This window comes from Chiloscyllium plagiosum, chromosome 22, assembly GCF_004010195.1.
Source record: "Chiloscyllium plagiosum isolate BGI_BamShark_2017 chromosome 22, ASM401019v2, whole genome shotgun sequence".
In the NCBI taxonomy this organism is placed as follows: Eukaryota; Metazoa; Chordata; class Chondrichthyes; order Orectolobiformes; family Hemiscylliidae; genus Chiloscyllium; species Chiloscyllium plagiosum.
Genome location: NC_057731.1, coordinates 13539706 through 13545358, shown reverse-complemented (window position 1 = coordinate 13545358; position 5653 = coordinate 13539706).

Genomic DNA, 5653 nt, shown 5'->3' with positions numbered 1-5653 from the left:
GGCCGGGTGCTGGCAGGTGGGACTAGATTGGGTTGGGATATCTGGTCGGCATGGACAGGTTGGACCGAAGGGTCTGTTTCCATGCTGTACATCTCTATGACTCTATGACTGTATGCCTGCAAAACAACATTCACAAAAGGAGGCAGCTGCCTTTCAAACCAGCCTCCATTGTCCACCAATGTAGTGTATGAGATATTGTTTCTGAAGGAGTTAATGTTGTGTTGTAGTACACTCCATTCAATTTGAGTGTTGCACAGTCTCTGGGTGGAGCCACAATCAGTCTTGCATGAGAGCTAGATGGAGACAGATGAGACCTACCTGGCTCTTGATCATTGTAATGATGTCCAACTAGCGAATGCTAACTGTATCTGTTCCTATCATGCAATAAAATATACCTTGTTATATAAAGTAGGCACCTCTTTTGTTAAGACACCCTAGTACTCTAACTTCTACCATTGATAATCAGACTCTTAGACTCAACATAGAAATATAATGTCCCTATCTCTGAGCCAGGAGACCTGAATCCCACTTGCTCCAGCGGTGGGTAATAATTTCTCACTGAACTGGTTGCTTAGAAAATATCTAGGAAGGAGGATTGGTAAAGTCAAACTACTCCAATGACAAAGTATGTCTGGCTGGTAACCAGACAATAAGTCATCCATTTCCAGGATCCCTTTTTAGACTGTGGACCATGTTTGCAGAAAGTATTGGTCATGAATTCAAATTCTACTTGCGCACCATCTTGACTTCATTGTGCTGCATTGTTTAAGTTGCCAATGTTTGGATGAGATGTTACTCTCAAGCCATCTGCCTATTCAGGCAGATGTAGAAGATCCTATGACAATTTCTGAAAAAAAGAGGATGGAATTCTGCTGAAGTCATGTCCAACATTTATCCATCAACAGTACCACCCAAGAGCATAGATTAACTGACTGTCATTACTGTTTGTAGGACCTTAGTTTACTCAGTTTGGCTGCTGTATTTGGCAATGCAAAAACACTTCAAAAATAATTAATGACTGTAAAATGTTTTGGTACATCATGAGAACATGAACGATAATAAATAAATAAAACCTCTTTATTTGCACTTATGTCAACATTTTTCTTAGAGTTTAGTTTGCCAATTAGAACATTAAATCTACTAATCAGTTTTCCCAAAGTGCATTTTTTTGCAAAGTAGGAATTTCTAAGCTTCTCTGGTGTCTCTTCATAATTCACAAGTCTATAACCCCACGTATAAATTTAATCATCGTTCTCTGTATTGCCTCTGGCATCAGGTTTACCCAGTGCAATGTCCAGAATTGTACATAGCACTCCCAAAGGGACTGCAATAAGCTTGTCTGTGTGCCCTAGGGCTTAACCTTTAATGGTCTGGCAATGAAAACTAAAAATGTATAAATTTAAGTGTTGAGTGTTGTCTCACTCTTCGCTGATGTTTTCAATTTACTGCTGCTTTCAATCAGCCTTCTTATCATTAGGAAACCAAAAAGACTCCCTCATCAGTATAGATCACTTCACATGTGCAGAATAATCTGCAGCATTTCATCACCAATATAGAAATGTTGCAACGTAGAGAATTATCCTTACAAATACTCTTCTGTCTTGTGCCTTTTCATCTCCTTCAACACCATTTAACTGATTGTTCTGATTGCCCATTTTCATCGCTCAGCTGTTTTCTACATTATGCATATGCCATGTCAAGTCATAAAATTTTACAAAGAGAGTTATGATTCACTGTGGTACTGTTATTTCTTGGCATATCAACATTATTGATCTTCATACCGGTTGTTAAGTTTCCAACATGATGTACCCAATTTAATACATTGAATTGTACTCCCAATTGGGTGGTGTATAAGCTCACATTCAGGAATTTATGTTTAATTTCTTTGGCTTTTGGTCAAACAATGTATCAGTTTTAAAATTCTCATTGTTGTTTTCAAAACCCTCCATGACATCATCGCTACCTACATCTTAATATTTGCTATATTATCATGTTACACAAGTCCTCATCAATGTTTGTCTTATAATGCTCCTCTGAAACATCATTAAATAATTTATATGTTATAGGCTCCCATATGGGACCAAAGGCTTTCAGTTTTAGGTATTTCAAACTTCATTCTTAAATGACGAGAGACAATTTTGTTTGGCAATGAAATTGATTGCATGGCTTAGGGTCAGATATCTCCACGATAATAAGCTGGTTAGTAATGGGATTACAGAACTAGTTCAATAATTATGGCAGATTTGGTAGTCCAATAACCAGCAATACCAATGATGTGGAAGTGCTGGTGTTGGGCTGGGGTGGACAATGTCAGAAGCCACACAGCACCAGGTTATAGTCCAACAGGTTTATTTGAAATCAGAAGTGCTGCTCCTTCACCAGACAAAGGAGCAATGCTCTGAAAGCATGTGATTTCAAATAAACCTGTTGGACTATACACAGGGATATCGACATCATTTACTTTTAGCTGGGCTTAAGAATGGGACTTGAACATTGGACACTTCGGACTGAAATTCTTGTTTCTCAGATACAAATATCTTTCAAGTGGGTGTCTGTATGAGTAGGGGTGCCCATAATCTGATAAGATGTAGGATTCTCTCGCAGTTATGAACATTGGTAAGCAAAGTGGTTTTACTTGGGAATCCGTGAGCTTTGGCACTTGTTGTCCTGTCTGTATGTTCTCTAGACTTAGATATTTGACTTGAGTCCTTTCAGGAAGGAAGAGCACACTCTAAGTCAAACAAATAGAAACTGTCCATATTGAAATCCTCAGTTTGGAATACTTTTGAGTATGCTGATCAGAGTTTGCCCATTTCAGACATGCATGATACCCAACACAGTTTTTGATTTAAAAATTTCTTCAAAGCAGTGAGTTGTGAAGTTTGACAATATAGTAATATTGTAAAGAATATTTCTGTGCCTAACTGATATCTATAGCCTGAATTAAGAAGATTGTATTTAAAGTAATTAATTTAAAGTTTCTTATGGTCTGTTTAAGCAAATGATTTTGATTCATCTGTGCAGAAACCAATGAAAAGCTCCTGTAATCTTAATTAGTCTGCTTTTCACAGCTTCATATCACCATCTACGCTAGTGGAATTCACTTTATTCCAATAAAATTTGAAGGATTATTGTGATCTCACACAATATAAAAATTGCAATAAATAGTGTTCTTATTGTCTCTACTAACTTCTTTAGCTAATGCAAAAAAAGCACAAAGGTTGAGAAGACTGTCGATGTTGCACATCCCTGTAATGATATGGCTTGTAGTTAAGACTAAAGGAAGCAGTACAATGTTCAAATAATTATAAGCAGTTCCATTCAATTCCTGTCATCTGCTGATGTTTTCTGAGAGAACATCTGCCCTGTACAGATGCAGCTTAATAAAAGGAAGTTCAGTGCAGGAATTGGTTGGAGGTGATGGCCCAGTGGTATTATTGTGGACAGTTAACCCAGAGACCCAAATAACGACTTGGGGACTCAGTTTCAACTCCCACCATGGCTGATGGAATTTGAATTCAACAAATATCTGGAATTAACAGACTAATGACTACTGTGAATCTATTGCCAATTGTCGGGAAAAGCCCACCTGGTTCATTAATGTCCTTGAGGGAAGGAAATTTCTATCCTTACCTGGTCAGGCCTACATGTGACTCCAGACCCACAGCAATGTGGTTAACTCTAAACTGCCCACTGGGCAATTAGGGATGTTTAATAAATGTTGCCTAGCCAGCAATACCCTCATTTGAATGAATAAAGGTGAAAAAAAAATTGAATACTTCTGAGGAGAGTTGTCTTGAATATTGAAATAATGTTATTTTAAGCTGTTATTGAAATTGATGTTTTATAGTATCCTTAGGAGAGTCGACACCAATTTCTATGGAGTTGTTGTGATATTTAACAGTCTCTCATCTATGTATTGTACTCAGGTGTGTAGTCTGGAACAATTTTCATTCAGTGCTTTCAACAATACTATTGGAGTAATTCATCATGAGGTTACTGCAAATTTTAATTTCTGGGAATCATTTGCTCTGTTAATATAAACTCATCCATTGACAACTTTAGATGTCCAATTATATTAGTATATTGCAATATCTCAAATATTTAAATTTTTAATACAATTCTATGTCAAATTATTAAAAATGTAACAGAGGTTGTTGGAGGTGCATCAGTGATAATTTTTAATATTGTTTCCTCCTAATGCCATTCTCAAGATGGTGTTCAACATTGTCCAGATAGGAGCAAGAGCCCCTTGGCATAAAGGTATAAAAGAACTGAAACAAAATTAATGCTAAAAACTAATTTTTTCTATTATTATTCCATAGTTAAATGATGCTATTGGTAACTGATGCAATATGGCATCACATTAAAATTCATAAGTTTCATGAATTTGCTTTAATATTCGTGACAAAATGTTGCACATCAGATTTGATGTTACAAAAGTCACTGTTCTGGAGACAAAAATATTTGGATTTGGCTCAAAAATTCAAAAAAGATGGAGATATTAGACTCAACAATGCTATCATGCAAACAATGTACATGAATTGACAGTGCAACAATAGATGATTCTAAATGCACAACACTTTGAGTTCCATTACCCGTAATTCCCAGAGCACAGTATTATTGTACAAGTTATTATACAACATCTCACTTCACAGTAGACAAAACCCAGTGAAGCTCACTCCAGCACTCTTCTGGCAATGTAAATACCAGGAAAAGGTAAAATGAACTGCTTGCATAGCAAACAACTCACCTTGTTCAATTTTGGCATGACTTTGTGATTTAACACATTGCTTTCAAGTAAGCAGCTTGTAATTATACAGCTTTCTTCAGAAATAAGTTGTTTAACTATTGCAAACAAAGTCTCAGAAACTTGCTCCAGCAATCTTCTAGTAGATCAAATAACTCGAAGAGGTAATGAGAACTGTTTGCATAGCAACCAACTCTCCTTGTTCAATTCTGGCATCTCTCTGGTTGAACATATTGCGTTCAGGTAAACAGCTTATAAATATGTAGTTGTCTTTAGAAATCAGTTAATAACTGCTGCAAACACATGCAAGTTACTATATAATGCTTGAGAAACAATTACAAATGCACCAAGCACAGGTATGTTCATGAGGCAGCTAAGCATGGGTACTTGAACCTTTGTGTTGCTGTGAAGTAACTTAACTATGCATCAATCGGAAAATGGCAGTGAGATATTAATAGCAAAGTACTCCCAACTGCATTAAAAATGAACAGTTATCACCACGTTCAGTCAGTTGGTCTTCTTAGGATCTTTTAAAAACTTTGCATCAAATCTGTTTAAGAAGGTGGTAAGAGAGCATGTATCTCTGAATTCCCTCACCAATGTTAAAACTAGCTTCTTGTGCCAGAAGTGCTTTGTACATATCAAACGAATGGGCAAAGTTCCTTTGTGGCCAACCTTGTTGAGATTTGTGTCAAGGTGTGCTTGGTTATACAAGTCTGCTTTGCTTACAGTACATTGCATTGCTCAGGGGACAGTGACAATAGCATTCCTGCCACTTAAATGTCAAGTCACATAAATGTCATGTAACACAAGCTCTGAAACAGAGTCGCTTTGCAGCTTACATATTGTGGCGTCAAATATGTTGGTTGTTCTCAAGCTGACTAATCAATAATTGATTTCTCA